At 46.8% G+C, this 23,781-nt stretch overlaps 1 long non-coding RNA gene across 1 annotated transcript; it reads right to left on the reverse strand.

Moving 5' to 3' along the window:
• Positions 1-871: 871 nt before the first annotated feature.
• LOC129052293 (uncharacterized) lies at positions 872-6,650 on the reverse strand. Its single transcript, XR_008517268.1, has 3 exons — positions 6,380-6,650; positions 3,270-3,550; positions 872-1,619 (listed from the first exon to the last, which is right to left on the reverse strand). It is a non-coding gene; the product is annotated as an uncharacterized LOC129052293 (long non-coding RNA).
• Positions 6,651-23,781: the final 17,131 nt, after the last annotated feature.

Consider the following 23,781-nt stretch of genomic DNA (forward strand, 5'->3'; position numbering starts at 1 on the left):
GCCTCCCCCACAGTGCCTTGGCTGTCTCGGTGCCCCCTGTCTTCCGAAGTAGTGGCCCCTGCACACACTCACCATGCTGGTTAAGCATAAGTACTGCAAGGCAGACAGGCTGGGGCTGGAGCTGGAGTGACAACCCTATTGTTTACTCACTGTTTGACCAAGCTCAGATTTTTTTTTTTTTTAAACCTGTAAAACGGGGTAAACATGGGACTGACCCAGCAGGGTCTTGGAAGTATTAAATAAGACAATGCCTGTCAAGTGCCTGAGCTGATGCCTGGCCAAAAAGAGCACCGGCTATATGCAGTGAACACCTATTATCTCCTTCTGTGCCAGGGACAGTTCCCAGCAGTAAGCGGGAGAGATTAGGATCCTGCCCTCAGGGAGCTCCTACCCTGGTTGCAGCCAAACATGTTAATCTAATCAATAAAGCACAAGGGCAGAGGGGCGACCACCGTGGGAGGTGAAGCTACTTTAGCAAAGATGGTGAGGGAAGAACGTGCCATGTGAACTGAAGCTGAACCACACGGGAGGGAGGGAGCAGTTGCAGATCCAAGGAGGCTGTTCCAGGCAGGGGAACAGCACATGCAGAGTCCCCGAAGCCGGGAAGCAGAGGGCTCAAGGAAGAAACAGTAACTACCAAAAGGAACTCACTCTCGAGAATCACTATTATTAGTAGTGATTGCAACAGAGCAAAACATCTGTTTCCTCACATTTTACCCCTCCTTCTCCACTCCTTTCTGTTCCCTCCTAACTACTAAGACTTATGAGTTATCAGATTTATGTGTGATTCCGAAAAAGTCTCACCATTTAACTACTGAGTTTCCGATTTAGTTACCTATTGATGCATAAGAAATTACCCCAAAACTTACATACACCCCAAAACAACAATGAATGTTTATTATCTCACAGTTTTTCTGGGTCAGGAATTTGGTAGCAACTTAGCTGGGTGGTTCTAGCTCAGGGTGTCTCCTATGGCTGCGGTCACAGTGACAGCCAAGATTGCTGTCATCCAAGGGTTTGCCTGGGGCTAGAGGAACCATTTCTAAACGACCCACTTTCATGGCTGCCGAGTTGGTGCTGGCTGTTGGCAGGAGGCCTCAGTACCTTTCTATGTGGGCATCTCCACAGAGACGCTTGAGTGTTCTCACAACATGGCTGCCACTTCTTACAGAGCAAATGATCCAAGATAACAAGGCTGAAGATATGATGCCTTTTATAACTGAGTCTGGGAAGTCACACACTCTCACAGTATTCTACCGGTCACTAGGCTGGCCATGATTCCGTGTGGGAGAGACTACACCGAAGTGAGAAGCCCAGGAGGCAAGGCTGCTTGGGAGCCACCTTGGATGCCAGCTACCATGAGCTACCAAGCCCATCAGATGGGCTGAGTTAATTTTCTCCCTGCTTGAGCCAGAATCAATCAATAATGCTGATCAGTGACAAAATCCTGAGCAGTATCCCATCCCCAGCCAGGAAAGTGGCGGCTTGTTTAGGATTTGATACTTTTGCCTTGTTTATCTCACTTCAAGCAGTTTTCCTTGCATCATGAGAAATTTGCTGTTCAAGTCTCACCCTCCGTCTGAGCCAACCTGAGAGACCAATTCAAACGGATTCAGTCCCTGAGACAACAAGACAGAAATTAATAATTAAAGTGGGAAGTAAAGGAAATTAATCTGTCTGGCAAAAGGCTATAAAGTAATTCTACTGCCAGACACAGAATCTGCCATGGGAAAACAGATGGGAATAATAAGTAAATATAACCAATGCCAAGCAGAACCAGGAAGGGCAATTTATAGCTACTTAAATAATTTTCTCATTTCTTTTTTTAATTGAGGCTATTCAGAATGCCAGAACAAGTGGTGAGAGTGTGAACTTTTCGTCAGCCTCGACTGCATGTGCAGACCAGTCAAAAACAAGGTGTGACCACTGGAGATCGTGTTGGGAATCAGTCACGGTTTCCCAATTGATGGGCATGGTTGGTAATTTCACGCAAGGACTTGGAATTCTCATGACCTGACGCTTCTTTGTGTGGTGTGATTCTGTGCACGAAGTTGACTGGGTTTCTGCCTTTGCTGTTTAAACACCTTTGCTGTGGCCCGCAGAGGAAAAGTAGTTTGGTGTTTGTGACCAAAGATAAATGCAGTTTTAAAAGTAGCAGTGTCCAAGTTAGTTAGACCTCACTAGAGGCAAATATACCTAAGATCATGAGGACTGGGATCAACTTTGCAGGGTACAAAAAAATTTTTCTGGCCAGGCGCAGTGGCTCACGCCTGGAATCCCAGTACTTTGGAAGGCCAAGGTGGGTGGATTACCTGAGGTCAGGAGTTCGAGACCAGCTTGGCCAACATGGTGAAACCCCAGTCTCTACTAAAAATACAAAAATTAGCCAGCAGTGGTGGCGGGCGCCTGTAATACCAGTTACTCAGGAGGCTGAGGTGGGAGAATGGCTTGAACCCAGGAGGCAGAGGTTGCAGTGAGCTGAGATTGTGCTACTGCACTCCAGCCAGGGCAACAGAGTGAGATTCCGTCTCCAAAAATTTTTTTTTCCTGAGAAGACACGGTTTAATTTTAGCAGCACATCCGGCACACACTGCTGTGTGCAGTAGGCAGTGATTGTCATGACTAGATGAGCTGCATTGAGAATATTTATCATTTTGGCCTCTGTTATAAGGTAGCCTCCTTTTGGCCCTGAAGGAGAAGAAACGGGCAGTCAGAGTGCACTGGAGGGTAATTAACTTCGTCCAGAAAGGGTGGGAATGGGGAGGTCTCCAGTGGAACTGACATTTAAGCAAAAAAAATGAGTTAGGGTCAGTAGGGAAGGGAGACGAGTCTTACCTTCCCCATTGCAGGGGTGAGGAACCAGTAGAACCTGCATCCCAGCTCTGCCCTTTGACATAGGATTCTAGTTTTCCCCAATAACAGTCAGCCATCAGCTCACAGTCCTCCCCACACCACCAAGTCACGCTTAGGTATTCACTATTCACACATGGCAGAAAACAAATTTCCATTTGAAAGGCTAGTGTGTGACATGCCCAGTACCTAGCACTTTCTCAGCACATAGTCCTAATAATAGCAATGCCCCCAGCCCCCACTACCACCACCCCAATAATAAGAAGTAGCTGACATCCAAGTCCTGACTCTGCCAATCTCCAGATCTCAGTGTCTAGGTGACCAACTCACTGAATCCGCACCACCACCCCACACAGGTGGTACCACTCCCCCATTTTACAGATGAGGACATTGAGGCCTAGAAAGGTTAGATAACTTACCCAAAGATGCATCTGCATTAAGTGGCAGGACTGAGACAGTCCCTTTGGGAGGTGGGTTCACTGCAGCGACACACAGCCCCATTTCAGGACTTCCTACGCTGTGTCCTCCAGAGACATAGCTATCTTGACTGTCCAAATGAAGCTGCTTTAAAAAGGCACCTGCAGGGCTGAGCGAGGTGGCTCACACCTGTAATCCCAGCACTTTCGGAGGTCAAGGTGGGCAGATCACGAAGTCAGGAGATCGAGACCATCCTGGCTAACACAGTGAAACCCCGTCTCTACTAAAAATACAAAATACAAAAAAAAAAAAAAATTAGCTGGGCGTGGTGGTGGGTGCCTGTAGTCCCAGCTACTTGGGAGGCTGAGGCAGGAGAATGGCATGAACCCAGGAGGCGGAGCTTGGAGTAAGCCAAGATCGCGCCACTGCACTCCAGCCTGGGGAACAAGAGCAAAACTTCATCTCAAAAAAAAAAAAAAAAGGCACCTGCAGGAGATGGTTAGAGTATTTGATAGGCTACATCTTTGGTGGGTCATTTGGAATGTCTGTCTCTGTATCTATAGATCTCTGTGGGCACCCGTTAAGTACCTTCCCCCAGACCCAGCAATAGCACTTTCTGGAAAGCGCCCTTCAGATGTCCTCGGACACAGGCGTAACAATGATACATGTGCATGGTTATTTGTTGCAGCATGACTTTGAAAAGTGAGGGTGTGAAAACACCCCAAATGGCCATCAATATGCTTAAATTAGGTCAAGATGCTTAAATTAAATTATGGAACACCTGCATAGTACGATACTATAATCTGAAAAACAACAAGGACATCCTCTAGGTACTGATTCAAAAAGACTGCTGAGATATATCAGGTACAAAAGTCAGATGCAGTATAGAGCACACGATACTTTGTGCTTTGGAAAAATAGAAAAGAAACATGCGTGTCTGTAAGAAGCATGGGTGATCTTGTGGGGGCACCTCAGAACTTAGCAACAGGGGCTTATCTGTCTCTGGGAAAGTGAGCAGAGAAACTTGGGGGCTCAGGGGCTGGAGAAAGCTTACATTTCCACATATAACTTTTTGCATCATATTTGAGGTTTTATCAGATACAGGTGCGTGCATATATATATATATATTTTTTTTTTTTTTTTTGAAAAAAGATAAAACACAGCAACAGCTGGAGGGGCTAAGAGAGATGTGTCTGGAAACAAAGGTGGTGAGGGAGGGAAAATTCCTTCTGAGAGCACACCTCAAACGCGGGTGTGGGCTTTTGATGCCCCATTTCCCAAGAGGTGACCTCGTTCCTTTTGATCACCCATGTCCTGTGATTCCCCTCAGGAATTCCCTCCATGGGCAGGTCCTGGCCTACATTGAGATGACACGGGTGTCCTCAGAGGCTGCTGGCTCGGCTGTGCTTGTCCACCAGAGCCCTCTGTTGCCCCGAGGCCCCTGGGAAGGGTCAGTGTTCACTGTGATTACAGTTCCTGTCTGTGCTGGTGTCCATAGCCATTAAAAAAAACATCCCCAGCGGCTGCCACCCTTGCAGCCGCCCACACTCTGTCCAGGGGACACACAGGGCTCTGTAACCCCGCATGACACCTCAATTTGGGACAAAGTCTCAACATTCCCCGCGGCCAGCCCCCGTCTGGCTGCAGATGTCCTTTGCAGCTGACCTTCCTCCCCGCCCACATCGCTGCTGTCCAGGGAGGGGCACACGGTTTTTCAAAATGAGACGTTGGGATAGAAGTGCAAGAACATCATTTCCAGGAAAGACGAGTCTCCACCAGGTGTGCCCAGACAGACAGGTCCTCATGGGGACGCAGAGCTAGGAAAGGAACAATTGCCCTCCATGAATGGGTCTGGCTGCTGAGACACCAGGCCATTGGCCCCTCCCGTGCTGGACTCAGCTCCAGCTTATGTAGCCACATTCCTCCCATTGTGTTATCTTTTGGGACTCAGTGATCCCTATAAAGGCTGGCCAATGTGCTGAGGGCTTTCCAGACATTCTATCTATGTACGCATGAAATAACCATAAGAGGTAGATAGGGTTGCACCAATGTTTCCACAGTTGGGAACCAAAGTGCAAAGAAAGCAGAGAACTTGACCAAAGTCACAGAGATGTGGGTTGAGGGAGTGGAGTCAGGGTTTGAATTTAGGTCTGGTGGCCACCACCCCAGCCTTGTGATCACAGAAGACCCAAGAGCTCCTTCCTACTTGGTCCAGATGCACTGTCCAAGCTCAATACAGAGCCCCAGGCAGCCACCACTGAGCAAGCAATAGGACCGTCAGCTCCAAGAGGGAGGGACATGATCTGGCCTAGGGCAACAGCACCTCCCACAATGTATGGCACTGAATGGGAATTCAGTAAATACTTATGGAGGGAATGGAGGAAGGAAAAGAGGGAGGGAAGAGGAAGAAGGAAGGAAGGAAGGAAAGAAAGAAAGAGAGAGTGAGGGAGGGAGAGAGAGAAAGAAAGAAGGAAGGAAAGAAAGAAAGAGAAAGAAAGAGGGAGGTAGAGAGAGAGAAAAAGAAAATGAAAGAAAGAAAAAGAGAAAGAAGAAAGAAAGAAAGGAGGGAAAACAAAAGAAAAGAGGGAGGGAGGGAAGGAAGAGAGAAAGAAAAATGAAAGAAACAGAGAAAGAAAAAGAAAGAAAGAGAGGGAGGGAAGGGAAAGGAAGAGAAAAGAAGGGAAGGGAAGGGAGGAAGGAAGAAAAGGAGGAAGGGAAGGAAGGTGAGGAATATTTCCCCCAGTGAGATGAACACGATGGCGAAGTGCCACTTTGGGCGCAGGGTTGTGCGAGTGGAGTGCCTCTTCCATACCCTGCCCTTCTGCGAATTGGATTCTGGAAGAATTCATAGCCACACGATGGAGCCTGGGACCCTGAGTCCCTGCCTCAGGAACATCTACCGAGGCTGTTACATGGCCACGAAATGAACTGCATTGGGTTGGAGCCATCATACATTGGGGTCTGTTTGTGACAGCAGGGCAGCCCACCCTGACTCACGGAACAGGAGCGGGAGAAGCTCCCTGCCCCCGGGGCCCTAGGTGCCGCTCAGCAGCTCCGGGCTCTGAGCCAGTGAGCCAGTGTACCACGCAGATGGCTTGATTTTTCTTCCCACCTGAGCACGGACGGACAGTCTGCACTGGGCGGGCAAGAGCATGGCTGAGTTAATGGGTTCTTAGGTGAAACTTTCAGAGGGACACAGGCCACTGTTGAACTCAAGTTCTTTTTGTAAACTCTAGCCCAGCGGTCCCCAACCTTTGTGGCACCAGGGACAGGTTTTGTGGAAGACAATTTTTCCACGGACCAGGGCGGAGGGTGAGGTTTTAGGATGAAGCTGTTCCCCCTTAGATCATCAGTCAGTCGTTAGAGTCTCGGAAGCAGCGCACAACCTAGACCCGTCGCGTGAGCAGTTCACAGTAACGGTTCGCGCTCCCGTGAGAATCTAAGGCCACCGCTGATCTGGCTGGAGGCGAAGCTCAGGCGGTGATGCTCGCCCGCCCGCCGCTCGCCTCCTGCTGTGCGGCCGGTTCCTAGGAGGCCACAGAGCAGTTGGTCGCAGCCCAGGGGTTGGGGACCCGCTCTAGCCCCATCTGACCTATAATATTGTTCTGGCTCGTCTTTCCGTGCATTGCAGTTGCCCTTTGAAATTCACCATTTGCCAAGGGACAAGGGCCCTTCTTTAAAGGCAGAAACATATCAGGAGCTATTTTAGGTCAGGTTCCCTAGAACAGGGCAAGTGGCTTGTTGGGGTGCTCTCAGGAGAAGAACAACCTCTAAGGGAGAGAAGGAAGCAGGAGAGGGAGAGGAAGAGGCCAAGCACAGCTCCGGCTCAGCTGGAATCTACAGCCAGCCTGACCCACGGGGAGCTCTGGGGCATGAATGGCCACACGTGGTGTCTTCCTACCTTGAGGCAAAGGAGCGGGCTTTTGTATCCCCATCAGGTCATGGGTGCTCAGGGGAGAAAGCTCAGGGGAGAAAGCTCAGGGGAGAAAGCATGCCTCTCTACCCCGGCATCTCCAGGCAAACAGCGTCCATCCCTGAAGGATAATTGTCTTAGGAAGATTGCATGTGAAGCTCTCTTATCCACAGCCCTAGAGCTGCGGGGGATGCATGTGCCGTCTACAGTGGGGTCTGGGCAGGGAACTTAGAGCATCTGCTCTAAGAGTATTGGTGAGCGCCCTGGGGACGGGGATGAAGAGAATGCAGAGAGAGCCGGTGCATGCTGGCCAGACACTTGCTGGGTACTCCATGCTATTTCATTTGACCTTCACGACAGTTCCAAAGGAAGCTACTATCATTGTTATTGTTCCATTCTACAGATGTGGATATTGAGTCTTAGAAAGATAAAAGGATTTTTCTAAGGTCCCTTTCCAGAGGTTGAAAGAAGCAGAGCAAGAATTTGAACTCAGGCCGATCTGACTCTGGATCTGTTACCACTGCAGAGCTCTGCCTCCCTGATGCCAGAGAGCAGCATGGCGGGTCTGCACTGGGTCAGAGCAGAGCAAAGCAAGGTCTCTTAGCCCCTTACGCTTCCATACCAGAGTTGGCCTGGCCTTTGTCTCCAGGCTCGGCACCAACCAGGAAAGCTGCTAGCAGAAACGCTGATCTGGCCAGAGACTCCACCCAGTTGTTGCAGACAGGGTGGGGTGTGTGGTCCAGTAGCCCAGCTCCTCTCACTGGGGATCCTCAGCTGCAGCTGCCTTACAGGTTGTGCAGTCATCACTTCTGACTCAGAGGCTGCCCAGCCTCCCGGTTTGCTGATTCTGCAAAATAAACAGTCCTGGGCTGCTGCTTGCTTCATTTGGAATGCCTGGTCTTCCTGGGAGTGGTAAAGGACAAGAGTATGTTTAGGACACTGTGAGAAATTCACTGACCGAACTGGTCTCCCCCAAACTGCAAAATATAGTGCTAAGGGTGTGCTCCCAGGGAAGCTACACTAGCAGACTCTCAAGCTAGACTGCCTGGGCTCAAATCCCAGGCCCATCTCTCAGCAGTCACATGGCCCAGGGCAAGTCACTGAGCCTCCCTGAGCCTGTGGATAATCAAAAGCACCTTCCTTGAGGAGTTTTTGCAAGAGTTAATTGAGATAATTCATGGAAGGTGCTTAGTGCTTATTAATTTTTATAATCATGATTTTAAAAAGCAATTCTCCTTGCATTTAATTCAACAAGGTTTCTGGAAGACCTTATTTTAAAGGATCTCCCAGTCTTGTGAGAGAGACAGGTCACTGGAAAATCTATGAAATTTGGCTAAGGCCAAAAGGACACCCCCTCCTTTATCAAAGTACTTTAGAGATGTTATTTCATTATATCCCAGCCTCCATGGGTTCTGAAGAAAAGTTAGTAGTAATTAGCATGTAACGGGCTGTTTTTCCTCTGGCTGATTTTAGGATCTTCTCTTCATGTTTGACCTAATTATTGTTGCTGTTTTCATCCTTCTTGGGGTTCACTGATCTTCTTGAATCTGTAAATGTATGTCTTTCATCAGATTTGCAACATTTCAGACATTGTTTATTTATTATTATTATTTTTTTTTTTGAGATGGAGTCTGGCTCTGCCACCCAGGCTGGAGTGAAGTGGCGTGATCTCGGCTCACTGCAACCTTTGCCTCCCAGGTTCATGCCATTCTCCTGCCTCAGCCTCCCGTGTACCTGGAACTACAGGCACCCGCCATCACGCCCTGCTAATTTTTTGTATTTTTTAGTAGAGACAGGGTTTCACCGTGTTAGCCAGGATGGTCTCGTTCAAATTTTTCAAATCTTCTTCCCCTGTTTTCAGATTGGATAATTTCTATTTATTTATCATCAAAATGAGTGACTCCTCTGCCATCGCCAATCTTGTTGTTAAGCTCCTCCAGTGAATTTAAAAATTCAGATTTTTTTATTTCTAGAATTTCTATTTAGTTCCTTTTTTATAGTTTTTGTTTTTCTGCTGAGATTTCTTACTTGTTTATTACATGCATACTGTCATTTTTAATCCTTGAGCATATGACTGGCATAAAATCCTTGTCTGGGCTGGGAAGGGTGGCTCATGCCTGTAATCCCAGCACTTTGGGAGGCCGAGATGGGTGGATCACCTGGTCAGGAGTTCAAGACCAGCCTGGCCAACATGGTAAAACTCTATCTCTATTAAAAATACCAAAATTAGCCAGGCATGGTGGTGGGCACCTGTAATCCCAGCTACTTGGGAGGCTGAGGCAGGAGAATTGCTTGAACCCAGGAAGCAGAGGTTGCAGTGAGCTAAGGATTGTGCCATTGCACTCCAGCCTGGGCAACAGAGTGAGACTCCATCTCAACAACAACAACAACAACAACAAAAAACATAAACAATGTCTGAAATGTTGCAAATCTGATGAAAGACATACATTTACAGATTCAAAAAAAAAAAAATCCTTGTCTGGTCATTTCAATTCTAGGTTATTATGAGATTGTTTTCCATCAATTGCCTTTTTTCTTAAGCATGGGTCACATTTACCTGTTTTTTTTGAAGGCCTACTAATTTTTAGTTGCATTCTAAATATTATGAATTGTATATGTAGAGATTCCAGATTCTGTTGTGTTTCTCTGAAGAATTTTTTTTATTATTTATTTTTTAAAGCATACAGTTAACTTGGCTAGACTCAAACTATAAAATTGATCCCTTCTGCAGTGGTCTATGGCTAAAATATCTGTTAAGTTCTTTTACCTTGCTGGACTTCTTGGATTCTGACTTTCAATCTTTTCAGGGATTAGCTAGAGACCAGGTCAAATTTTAAACAAATAAGTTAGGGTTCCTTCTCTCTGCTTCTCTCTGTTTGGCAATTCCTCCTTCCTTTGAAGTAATTTGAGAATGTGATTATCCCAAACTCCAGCCTACGGTTCTTCAACTCAGTGAAACTGTGGCTTTTTTGTCATAGCTTTAACCCTCTTGTTCCAGAAGTGGGTCTTGGGCTATGATTTATATCAAAGGCAAAAAAAAAAAAACTACACAATGAGAAAGTCACCCTTGTTATTCCAAGTGTCAGCTGCCTTCCAGTTTCTGCCTGGTTTTGCTCACTGCCCAGTGCTGTCAGGGAATCGTTACTCATGCTTTGTCCAGCATCTGCGGTTGTCACCAGAAGCCAGAAGTCCACACCATTTCATTTCACCTCTGCATGGGATGAGCATATGGACACTCAGAGAGGTGAAGCAAAGCACCCAGTGCTTCCCAGCTGCGATGAGCTTGTTAGAAATATTTGCTGAGTGTCTACATCCTGCCAGGCACTGTGCTGGGTCCTGGCAACACAGCCATGAGCTACTTCGACAAAGTCCTTCTACCCAGGGTACTTACATACTGGTAGCAAAATTGGATGATAAGCTAGTAAACCCTCTAATAAATAGGATAACCATGGAGGATGGTAAGTAGGCCAGGATACGACTGTGATGGAGAGGAGACAGCTTTGGTTTGGTGGTCAGGCAGGTGACATTTTAGATGAAATAAGAATGAAGTGAAGGGATGAACCTGTGGATTTCTAGGGAAAAGCTTTCCATGCAGAACACTGTCCAGAGCAAGGCTATAGGAGGGACAAGCTTGGATTGCTGCATTCAAGGAACAAGGAGGAGGTCAGTGTGGCTGCAGCTGTGTGAGCCAGGGAGAGAGGAAGGACAAGGAGCAGGCAGGGACAGATGCTTTCCTCTCTGATATGGTTTGGCTGTGTCCCCACCCAAATCTCATTTTGAATTGTAGTTCCCATAATCTTCACATGTTGTGGGAGGGACCAAGTGGGAGGTAATTGAATCATGGGGGTGGGTTTTTCCTGTGCTGTTCTCATGATAGTGAATAAGTCTCATGAGATCTGATGGTTTTATCAAGGGCAGTTCCCCTGTACACGCTCTGTTGCCTGCCACCATGTGGGACATGTCTTTGTTCCTCCTTCACCTTCTGCCGTGATTGTGAGGCCTCCCCAGCTATGTGGAACTGTGAATCCATTAAACCTCTTTTTCTTTGTAAATTGCTCAGTCTTGGGTGTGTCTTTATTAGCAATGTGAGAACAGACTAAAACAACCTCCTTCCTCTACAGCTTCTCTGTGCTCCCACTCCTAGAACTTATCGCCTTCCCAGCTGCACCCAACCCCAAGGACCACTTTTGCAGCAGCCAAGTGAAGATCTAGGAGCCTGGAGAATCTGATGGCTTGAATCTTTGAGCTCCTCCTCTCTTTCTAAGCCCATAGAGAAGGTTGAGAGAATTGAATGAGACAACACACGTCAGGCACTAAGAACGTATGTGTTTAAAAAGTCAGGACAACAATAGATGCTGGAGAAGATGTGGAGAAATAGGAATGCTTTTACACTGCTGGTGGGAGTGTAAATTAGTTCAACCATTGTGGAAGACAGTGTGGCGATTCCTTAAGGATCTAGAACCAGAAATACCATTTAACTCAGCAATCCCACTATGGGTATATACCCAAAGGATTATAAATCATTCTACTATAAAGACACATGCACACGTATGTTTATTGCAGCACTGTTCACAATAGCGAAGAGTTGGAACCAATCCAAATGCCCATCAATGATAGACTGGATAAAGAAAATGTGGCACATATACACCATGGAATACTATGTAGCCTTAAAAAAGGATGAGTTCATGTCCTTTGCAGGGACATGGGTGAAACTGGAAACCATCATTCTCAGCAACCTAACACAAGAACAGAAAACCAAACACCACATGTTCTCACTCATAAGTGGGAGTTGAACAATGAGAACACATGGACACAGGGAGGGGAACATCACACACCAGGGCCTATCAGGGAGTAGGGGGCTAGGGTTGATGGGTAGAGCAAACCACCATGGCACGTGTATACCTATGTAACAAACCTGCACATTCTGCACATGTATCAAAGAACTTAAAGTATAATAATAATAATAATAATAAAAGAATGTATGTGCTGAATATTCCTTGGTGCACTTTACATTTGCAAGGTAATATAATCCTAGCAATAACCCTCTGGAGTGGGCATTATTATTACTGTTGTTTCATTAGCTTATTTCACAAATAAGGAAACCAAGACTCAGAGAGGCTAGGTGGCTTGTCCAAGGCCACAAAGCTAGAAAAGAACTGGGGGCTGGGCACAGTGGTTCACTCCTGTAATCCCAGCACTGTGGGAAGCCAAGGCAGGTGGATCGCTTGAGGCCTGGAGTTTGAAACCAGCCTGGTCAACACGGCATAACTCTGCCTCTACAAAAAATACAAAAATTAGCCAGGTACAGTGGTGCTCGTCTATAGTCCCAGCTACTCTGGAGGCTGAGGTGGGAGGATTGCTTAAGCCCGAGAGGTCGAGGCTACAGTGAGCCGTGATCGTGCCACTGCACTCCAGCCTGGGTGACAGAGTGAGACCCTGTCTCAAACAAACAAACAAACAAACAAAGATTGGGATTTGAACTCAGGCTAATTTTGCCACTGTGCTTTATTGGCTCTTCGATCAAGACCCAGCGTATCATAAGCTAATAAGTATATTAATTCTAAGTCTGAGCTAATGTGCTTATTGCCTTAAAAATTGACATGATAGGAAGACATTCTCCTGCACTATGAAATAAAAGAGAAGAAAAAAAATTTAACATGGCATTTCCATTCAACTCAACACTGTGTTTATGCTGTGACTTCAAACCCCTTAAGGCATATACCCACCCACCAGGCCTTTAGAACAGGAGGTTCAAACTAGAACCCATGAACCCATTCTGGCCTTCCTCCTGCTTTTGTAAATCAGCTTTTACAGAACATGGCTACACCTGTTTGTTTCTGGACTGCCTGTGGTCTCTGGTTGCTGCCACAATGACAGAGTTGAGTAGTTGCATGGGACATATCTATACTAAAAAAATTATTTATGGTTTATCTGACATTCAGATCTAACTGGCTTCCCGTATTTTCTTTGACAACACTACCAGGGTGTGAATTCCCAGGCAGAGAAAGGAGGAGTCCTGCAGGGACTTATGACAGGTAGACTTTTTCACGAGGGTGGGTCAGGGGATCACAGCCCAAAGAGAAGCCTTCAAATGCCCCAAATGGCTTCACGGCAGGATATTCTCCCAGCACCTGAACAAAGGTGAGTCTCTATTTTCTAAGAGAGCACCCTAGAGTCTAATCTTGGAATCTAGGGTCTGCAGTTGTAAGGCAGCTGGGAAATATATGTACATTTTTAATTTTTTGATTGTTATCATTTTGTTTTGTTTGTGTGGCTCACAAGCTGAAGAGGTCTGGTTTTCCCATCCAAGCTCTTTTTGCAGTTGTTTTCTTCTCGAGGTCTTCCTGCCTCACCCTCTCTGGCTCTCGCTGTCTTTCTCTTTTACATTGCGTGCTCAGGAAATGGTTCAAGAGATCCAATGCCTTCTGACAGGTGACAAGACAGAGTGAACAGCGCAGTGGGTTTGGGGCCATAATCCAGGTGGCAGAAGGAGGAGCCACGAGGCTTAGAAGGAAACAAAAACAGAGTCTGCTGCTGAGGAGGCCCCAAACCAGGGAAGGCCCTGGGAGGCTCAAAACTAGGGGAGGCCCTGGGAGGCCAAGGGAGGCCCAAAACCAGGGGTTGCAGCTCTCCTTAGATTTTTAAAATAATTATTAGGGGGCATTATTCTCAGATATGGGGCTGCATGGTTGAGTGGAACCGACACCAGCTTCTTTTTTTTTTTTTTGAGGCAGAGTCTCGCTCTGTGGCCCAGGCTGGAGTGCAGTGGCACGATCTCGGCTCACTGCAAGCTCCGCCTCCCGGGTTCACGCCATTCTCCTGCCTCAGCCTCCCGAGTAGCTGGGACTACAGGCACCCACCGCCATGCCCGGCTAATTTTTTTGTATTTTTAGTAGAGATGGGGTTTCACCGTGTTAGCCAGGATGGTCTCGATCTCCTGACCTCGTGATCCGCCTGCCTCGGCCTCCCAAAGTGCTGGGATTACAGGCATGAACCACCCCACCCGGCCGACACCAGCTTCTAAATGTGCCTGAACAGGCAGGATCCAGCTCTGCCACCCACCACTTTGGGAGCCTGGGTTTTGTCATCTGCTCCCAGGAATAATGGGCTTACCTGCCCGGGGGTTGCTGTAAGGACTCAAAGAAGTGCCTGGCTTGGAGACAGCTGGCTCAGTACTTATCGTGCAGAACCCGAGGCTCAGAGGCCAGGTGACTTGCTTGAGGTCACACAGCTGATACAAAGCAGAGCTGGGATGGGGACCCAGGTGGGGCATGCACCCCAACCCCCTTGCTTACTATTCTGTTCTCATAGAAGTCTTGCTTATTTATTTATTTATTTATTTATTTTGGCCAGGTGTGGGAGTTCACGCCTGCAATCCCAGCACTTTGAGAGACTGAAGGAGGTGGATCACCTGAGGTCAGGAGTTTGAGACCAGCCTGGCCAACATGGTGAAACCCCATCTCTACTAAAAATACAAAAATTATCCAGGTGTGGTGGTGGACGCCTGTAATCCCAGCTTCTCAGGCATGAGAATGGCTTGAACCCTGGAGGCGGAGGTTGCAGTGAGCCAAGATCGCACCACTGCACTCCAGCCTGGCCGACAGAGCAAGACTCTGTCTCAAAAAAAAAAAAAAAAAAAAAAAAAGAAGAAGAAGAAGAAGAAAAAAGAAGCAAAAAAGAAATCTTGCTTATTTTTAACCTTCTAGGCTCTCCATCTGCTCTGAAATCCTCTGATCAAATCTCAGGAATCGGCACAGAATTCTGTGTTTCTGCTGTTACACTGGATCTGGCTTTGGGAGGGGCTAGTTTACGGTACCTTGTCATAGGTATGGAGAGATGCACAGAGATGCTGCGTGTAAAAGGTTGAGCACAGCCCCTTACATACAGAGGAGCCCAGAGGCTCTTAGCTGGAGTTGGGAGCACAGTGTGTCACTCTTAGCCCAGGTCTCCTTGGCACTGAGCAATCTATAATGCTCAGCTATCCTCACCACTATGTAAAGCAGTCAGCACCATGAATGGAAACTACCTAACAGCTCTCAGTAAATGGTAGCTTCAACATGTCCAAGATCCGAGGTCTCCTCTCTTTGTATCTGCTGCCACTTGTAAGGGGCAGGGGTGGGGCTGCTGATGCAGTACCTTCTGCCTCCCAAAAAACACAGGCACACATAACTCGGAGAAGTTCCCAGGGCCTCTTCCACCTCCTTGGCTCTCCAGGGCCTTTCCCAGAACCGGACAGCCCCTTATTTTGCAACTCAGAATAAAAGACTTTTGTGAAATAAATGAGAAGGAAAGGGGATTGTTTCTTGGGTATCCCCCAGCACCCTGGAGTTGATTTTGAGCCTCATTTTTCTCCTTCAATTCTCTTCCAAATGATTTCTCTAATTTTTTTTTTTGTTTTGTTTTTTTTGTTTTTTTTTGTTTTTTAGATGGAGCATTGCTTTTGTTGCCCAAGCTGGAGTGCAGTGGCGCGATCTCGGCTCACTGCAACTTCCACCTCCCAGATTCAAACAATTCTCCTGCCTCAGACTCCCGAGTAGCTGGGATTACAGGCATGCGCCACCATGCCCATCTAATTTTTTGTATTTTTAGTAGAAACAGGTTTCACTATGTTGCCAGGCTGGTCTTGAACTCCTGACCTCAGGTGATCCGCCGCCTGGGCCTCCCAAAGTGCTGGGATTAAGGCGTGAGCCACTGTGCCTGGCCAATCTCTGTAATTCTTATCTGGAGGAAAGAGGTTTGATATTCTTTGGCTGTGTCCCCACCCAAATCTCATCTTGAATTGTAGCTCCCATAATTCCCACATGTTGTGGAAAGGACCCAGTGGGAGACCATCAAATCATGGGGGCGGTTCCTCCCATTTCCCCCATACTGTCCTTGTGGTAGTGAATATGTCTCATGAGATCTGACGGTTTGATAAGGGGTTTCCCCTTTCGCTTGGCTCTCATTCTCTCTTGCCTGCTGCCATGTAAGACGTGTCTTTGCCTACCCAGCCACATGGAACTATGCGTCCATTAAACCTCTTTTTCTTTATAAATTACCCAGTCTCGAGTATGTCTTTATCAGCAGTGTGAAAATCGACCAATACAGGGCTCCAGAAAAACTTCTGGGGTGAAAAGCAGCAAGTTGGGATGGAAAGAGCACTTTTTTACAGGGATCTCTCCCATCAGCAGAACCCCAATGCTGTTCTGAAGTGCAGAGCCTTCCAGGTACAAAGCTCTAGGTACTGGGACTCCACCCTTTTCAGGATCTTTTTCCCCGATGCTGCATACAGTCAGAAGTGCAAGGCAGGGACCAGGAACTTATTCGAGGTGTGACCCTCTCCCAACTTAAACACAGTTTATAAGACCCCTTGTTGGCTTCTCAGTGCTCTTTGAAGTCTTGTTCTTCATCTCCTCAACACTCCGCAGCCACACTTGTTAGAGGAAAGGGGTCCCGATCCAGACCTCCAGAGAAGGTTCTTGGATCTCACGCAAGAAAGAATTCAGGGCGAGTCCATAGAGTAAAGTGAGAGCAAATTTATTAGGGAAGTGAAGGAATAAAAGAATGGTTGCTTCATAGACAGAGCAGCCTTTTTTAAAAATGGTTAAAAATAACCATTTTTATGGTTATTTCTTGATGATATGCTAAACAAGGGCTGGGTTATTCATGACTCCCCTTTTCAGACCATATAGGGGAACTTCTTGTCATTGCTATGGCATTTGTAAACTGTCGTGGCGCTGGTGGGAGTGTTGTAGTGAGGACGACCAGAGGTGACTCTTGTCACCATCTTGGTTTTGATGGGATTTGGCCGGCTTCTTTACTGCAGCCCGTTTTTTGTTTTTTGTTTTTGTTTTTGTTTGTTTGTTTGTTTGAGACGGAGTCTTGCTCTGTCGCCCAGGCTAGACTGCAGTGGCGCGATCTCGACTCACTGCAACCTCCGCCTCCCAGGTTCAAGTGATTCTCCTGCCTCAGTCTCCGAAGTAGCTGGGATGATAGGCGTCTGCCATCACCCCCGGCTAATTTTTGTATTTTTACTAGAGACAGGGTTTCACCATACTGGCGAGCCTGCTCTAGAACTCCCGACCTCATGTGATCTGCCTGCCTCATCCTCCCAAAGTGTTGGGATTACAGGCATGAGCCACCACACCCAGCCTGCAGCCTGTTTTATCAGCAAGGTCTTTATAACCTGTATCTTGTGCCAACCTCCTATCTCATCCTATGACTTAGAATGCCTTAACCATCTGGGAATGCAGCCCAGTAGGTCTCAGCCTTATTTTACCCAGCTCCTGTTCAACACGGAGTTGTTCGGGTTCCCACGCCTCTGACACACTGGTCCCCTTTATGAGCCACCACATCTCCCATTCTTGCTGTAGGATCTTTGTACACGCTGTCCCTGCCTGTGTGCTGACCACAGGGAAACTCCCTTTGGACCCCTGGTCTAGCTCAGTTGCCAAAGCTCACCCTTCCTGGGCCCATGTGTCCTTCTTTTTCAGGCCATTTCTCTCAGTTTGAGGTTCAACACCCTCATCTCTGAGATGATTTGCTGGTGTCCACAGCTGCTCCCAACCGGGAGCTCCCTGAGGGCAGGGACTGAAGTCGTGCTGCATCCCTGGGCCCAGACCTGTGGGCAGAATGCTTCCTGGTTCAGAGCCCAAGTCAGGAATCTCACTGAGCAATTCCGCTGTAACCCCAATGACCATTCACATGGCAAACCACACAACCACCCTGGGCCTCCCTTTCCTTGACTATAAAATGGAGCTATGGCAGGGCTTGATGGCTCACGCCTGTAATTCCAACACTTTGGGAGGGGATAACCTGACTTCAGGAGTTCGAGACCAGCCTGACTAACATGGTGAAACCCCATCTCTACTAAAAATACAAAAATTAGCAAGGTGTGGTTGCACCTGTAACCCCAGCTACTTGGGAGGCTGAGGCAGGAGAATCCCTTGAACCTGGGAGGCGGAGGTTGCAGTGAGTCGATATCACGCCACTGCACTCCAGCCTGGGCGATAAGAGCAAAATTCCATCTCAAAAAAATAAGTAAATAAAATAAAATGGAGCTGTAACTGCACCTCTCCCAGAGGGCTGTTTTAAGGGTGAAATGAATGAGTGTGTGTCATTTCCTTAGCATGGCATCTGCCATTCATTCAACAAGCACTCAGGAGCTCCTCCTGTATACCAGGCACTGCACCTGCGGAACTACAACTGAAACTGAAACTGACAAAGTCTCCTCCTGGTCGCGGAAGGCAACCCACAGACGGACCTAGAAGAGAACGTCAAGCGTCGGGAAGGACATTGTGTTGGGTGGTTCACAGCACAGACGCTGCGGCCAAACGCCAGGTGGTGGAGGGCCCTTCTCAAATTGTCTGACCTCTCCAGGCCTCAGTTTTCTCAGCTATAACACGGGCTGACAAGAGTAAATGAAAATAGCAAATGAGTTAATATGTATGTGTAGCCCCTGATGTTACAGTGGATAACGATGAGCTACTATTAGGAAAAGCCAGTCAGGGAACTACAGTTGAGAAGAATGGCAGGGTGTCGTGTATGTGATTTCAGGTGGAGAGGTCACGGCATGCTTCTTCAGGGGTGGAGGGTGATAAGCGAGAAGGAGGCAGCCATGTGGGTATTTGGGAGGAAATGGTGCAGCCGCAGAGCAGATCAGGGTTGTCAGGTTCAAGGCTGGAGGCTGGTGCTGGGGTAGGAGGTGAGGCTGGAGAAGGTGCTGATGTGGCAATGCAGGGATGTGCAGTTTGTTCCCTGAGGGGTAGGAAGCTGCTGGAGGTTGTGACAGGTGCCTGGTGGGATCTGCCCAGCTTAGAGAGATTCACCAACGTTGCTGTACAAGGGAGGCATGTGGGAAGAAGGACGGGCCCCAGAAGAACCAGCAAGAAGCTCTGGGGTCCAGGTGAGAAGTGATGGTAGCTTCGAGAGGGGCACCAATGATGGAGGAAATGAGAGGCACAAATTCTGCATGCATTTTGAAGATGTGACCAACAGAAAGTACTGGCAAATGGGCTGAAGCCTATGGGGCCTGGCACAGTGGCTCACGCCTGTAATCCCAGCATTTTGGGAGGCTGAGGTGGGCAGATCGCTTGAGCCCAGGAGTTCGAGACCAGCCTGGACAACATGGCAAGACTCCATTTCTGCAAAAAATACAAAACATTGTCTGGGCATGGAGGCACGTGCCTGTATTACCAGCTCCCCAGGAGGGTGAGGTGGAAGGATCACCTTGTCAGAGGCATGTGAACCAGAACAACTCCATATTGAATAGGAGCTAGGTAAAATGAGGCTGAGACCTACTGGGCTGTGTTCCCAGACGGTTAAGGGATTCTAAGTCACGGGATGAGGTAAGAGGTCAGTACAAAATACAGGTCATAAAGACCTTGCTGATGGGCCGGTCACGGTGGCTCACACCTGTAATCTCAGCACTTTGGGAGGCCAAGGTGAGCGGATCACGAGGTCAGGAGATCAAGACCATCCTGGCTAACACGGTGAAACCCTGTCTCTATTAAAAATACAAAAAAATTAGCCAGGTGTGGTGGCATGAGCCTGTAATCCCAGCTAATAGGGAGGCTGAGGCAGGAGAATCGCTTAATCCCAGAAAGCGTAGGTTGCAGTGAGCTGAGATCGTGCCACTGCACTCCAATCTGGGTGATAGAGCGAGACTCTGTCTCAAAAAATAAAATAAAATAAAATAAAATAAAATAATAAAATAAAATAAGATAAGATAAAATAAAATAAAATAAAAAGACCTTGCTGATAAAACAGGCTGCAGTAAAGAAGTCGGCCAAAACTCATCAAAACCAAGATGGCTATGAGAGTGACCTCCAGTTGTCCTCACTGCTACACTCCCACCAGCGCCATGACAGTTTACAAATGCCATGGCAATGTCAGGAAGTTACCCTCCCTATGTGATCTAAAAAGGGGAGGCATGAATAACCCACCCCTTGTTTAGCATATCATCAAGAAATAACCATAAAAATGTGCAACCAGCAGCTCTCAGGGCTGCTCTGTCTATGGAGTAGCCATTCTTTTACTCCTTTACTTTCTTAATAAACTTGCTTTCACTTTACTCTATGGACTCACCCTGAATTCTTTCTTGTGTAAGATCTAAGAACCCTGTCTGGGGGTCTGGATCAGGACTCCCTTCCTGTAACAAACTGAGCCCAGGAGGTCAAGGCTGCAGTGAGCCAGCCACTGCACTCCAGCCTGAGTGACAGAGCAAGACCCTGTCTATTAAAAAAAAAAAAAAAAATAGCTTATGAAAAAGAGAAGTCAATGGCCACACCAAGATTTTGGTCTAACTGGGTATAAATGGAGCCATTTATCTAAATATGAGTGAAGTGCAGGGTGAGTGTGCCATCAGTGGAACTTACTGAATTATTTTATTATAAGGATTATGGCAGAACAATAAAGATGTCGGCCATGCTCCTTCAAGCCCCAAGCTCAATGGATAGGCTAAGTAAAAAAAAAAAAAAAAAAAAAAAATCAAGCAAGAATAAGCAAAAGTCTGTCCCACATACAGGAGGAAGCCACTTTCTGTCCATACCTAAGGAAAACCCTAAGGAAAACTGAGCTTTCTTGGCAGGCATTGAGAACTGACGGCTGTCCGAGACCAGCATCCCTGTGACTTCTGACTTTTCATTTTAAAACTTATTTTCACATTTGCTCAAGTTGTGCCTATTCTAGAGCAATTTGAAAAACGTCTCTTTCTCCAACCCCATCCTCGCCTCATTCCAAGGACAGACTTCAAATGGGGTGGGTCACCTGGTGTCTGCAATTTTCCTATAAATGTCCCCCTCCCTGGATAGAGCTAGTCAAAAGTGGGATGTGTTTAGAAGGTATAGAGGGATGTGGAGGTGTGTGTAAAGCTATCAGAATATTTTACTGTATCCTCTCCATGCCCAGGTGGGTGGAACTGGTTTCATTGGTAAATGCTTCCTAAACCAGAGAACAATGAGAGGCAACTGATCATCAAAAAAACCCAACGACAACAAAAACAAAACACACACACACTGACTCCTCAACACACACACACTTCCCCTCAAACTGACAACAACAGAAAAAAAAAAAAAAGCTTTTAAAAAGGAAGAGAAATCTTTGTGAATGTAAATTGTAAGTTGAGGCCTGGAGAGAGAGCAGGATTGGAGAGGAGAGGTCTCTGCCTCAAGGGGGCTTCACTTATTCGTGTCTCTAGTTAATAAAATGGATTATACTTTCATGAGATTCCCCCAAATTGTAAACATTTCTCCTAAAGCCATTAATAGCGATAATATATGGTAGACATGAGTGACTGATACTTCGTAGATGTCATAGCATCATCACCATCACCTCTGCTGACCATTTCATGCCAGCCAGGGCTCTGCACCCCTGGTCTGTGTTGGCCTCAAGGCCCCCAGCAGCCCTGCAAGGAAGGCGCTTTTATGTTCACCAGCTTAGGCACGCATCAGGGCGAGAATCTTGCCTCCCCTGCTGTGTACATTGCCCTCAAAATCCACTCTAAGTGCCCCAGCCTGTTTGGTGGCACAGAAAGCCTCTTCCCAGAACCTTCACGTCACATCTTCAAGTTCAAAACTCATCTCCCATCATTTATAATCATTTGGCAAATTTCATTTAAAAAGAAAATCCATTTAATGAAATATTTCTGTTTAAATACCCGCACATTAGATTTACAAAAATGTGCCCATCTTGAATATATTTAAGCAAAAATCAATAAAGGTTAATAGCATATTGCTAGAGCATCGCAGCGACAGAAAGCCAAATAATTCCTTTTGTAATTGAATAGTACCACTGGAGTGTGAGGAGGAATCAACAACGGCATTTCTACCATATCTTTTCAAATGGTGTGTGAAATTCAACCATTGGGCTGTGATAGCCACATAAGATTCAAATTTGACTAATTAGGTGAATTGTGCAATTTTCCATTTTTTAATAGGAAAGGAGGATGGCGAGGCAATTTTGAGAGGGTTCGGCTGAGAGCGGTGGGGGGAATATCGTGTGAAGATAACAAAGTCCTTAACAACAATGTAATTTAAGAAAAAGGATTTAATTGAAACCTATTACCAGACAAGCCCGCTGGTTTGAAGGACAAGATTAAAAATATTTCATTATTGCACACGTGACTTTGGGAATAGATGCTCAAAGAATTTATCATTTTCCTGAATCACTTACTGCCCAGCACTTTCTCCAAAGGAAAGGGGATTTGTAATAAAGTATCAGGCCAAAGAAACTGCAGTTCTTTCTGGCCACCCCTTTTTTTTAATTTTTAATTTTTATTTATTTATTTATTTATTTTTGAGGCTGTGTCTTCCTCTATCACCCAGGCTAGAGTGCAGTGGCATGATCTTGGCTCACTGCAACCTCCACCTCCCGGGTTCAAGCGATTCTCCTGCTTCAGCCTCTCGAGTAGCTGGGATTACAGGCACGCACCACCATCCCTGGCTAATTTTTATATTTTTTAGTAGAGATGGGGTTTCACCATGTTGGCCAGGCTGGTCTCGAACTCCTGACCTCAAGTGATCTGCCTGCCTCGGCCTCCCAAAGTGCTGGGAGTATAGGCATGAGCCACCGCACCCGGCCTCTGGCCACTCTTATTTAATTATTCCCCCATGGTAATGGATATTTGTCCTTACTGCTGAACACCAATCTACACCAATCTCCTCTCTTCCTTATCAGCACCTTGAGTGCTCTTGGGGAAACTGGCAGGCTTAGCCCTGTAGTTTGAGTCCAAATGTGTCATCTGGTCTGCCTCAGGGCAGACTCTGATTGTCTAACCAGCCTGCATGTTCCCTGGACCCAGAGGCTGGCTCAGTGAATAGGCGTATCTCAAATCCACATCAAAAAGACACGAAAAACAAATAATGTCTCCTTGCTCCCTCAACTGAGAGGGTCTAGAAGCAATATACCTTGGTATCAACAAGTACACCTAGGCCAGCGCAGTGGCTCACGCCTGTAATCCCAACACTTTGGGAGGCCAAGGCAGGCGGATTGCTTGAGCTCAAGAGTTCAAGATCAGCCTGGGCAACATGGCAAAACCCTGTCACTACCAAAATATAAAAAATTAGCCGGGCATGGTGGTGCCCACCTGTGGTCCCAGCTACTTGGGAGGCTGAGGCAGAAGAATCTCTTGAGCCCGGGAAACAGAGGTTGCAGTGAGCCGAGATGGCATCTCTGCACTCCAGCCTGGGCGACAGAATGAGACCCAATCTCACAACAAAACAAGTACATCTAGAGCCCAGATCTTACAATAAAAGGAACCGGGGCTCCTTGGAGAAATGGCAGATCCCAGGACTGGGGCAGAAAATATAAAACATAAGCCTGAAGCATCTTCTAGTTCCAGAAAGTAAGAAATGCTAAAGCAAACAAACAAATAACCCCAAATCATGGGGTCATGGCCAAAGGGCACAGGAGCCACCGGAAGGAGCTCCCTGTGGTCAAAGCGAGAGCAATTTGAGCAGGAAAGTAAAGGAGTGTTAGATTATAAATAAAAATAAATCAATAAATATTTATTCAGAGTTCAAAATAAATATATATGCTCCATACTGGTATAAGTAAATTATTAAATAAATAGGGAGAAGTAGACAAATCTCTCATGCAGAAATATTCCAAATAATTTATGAAGA

The sequence above is a fragment of the Pongo abelii genome, chromosome 21 (genome assembly GCF_028885655.2).
Source record: "Pongo abelii isolate AG06213 chromosome 21, NHGRI_mPonAbe1-v2.0_pri, whole genome shotgun sequence".
In the NCBI taxonomy this organism is placed as follows: domain Eukaryota; kingdom Metazoa; phylum Chordata; class Mammalia; order Primates; family Hominidae; genus Pongo; species Pongo abelii.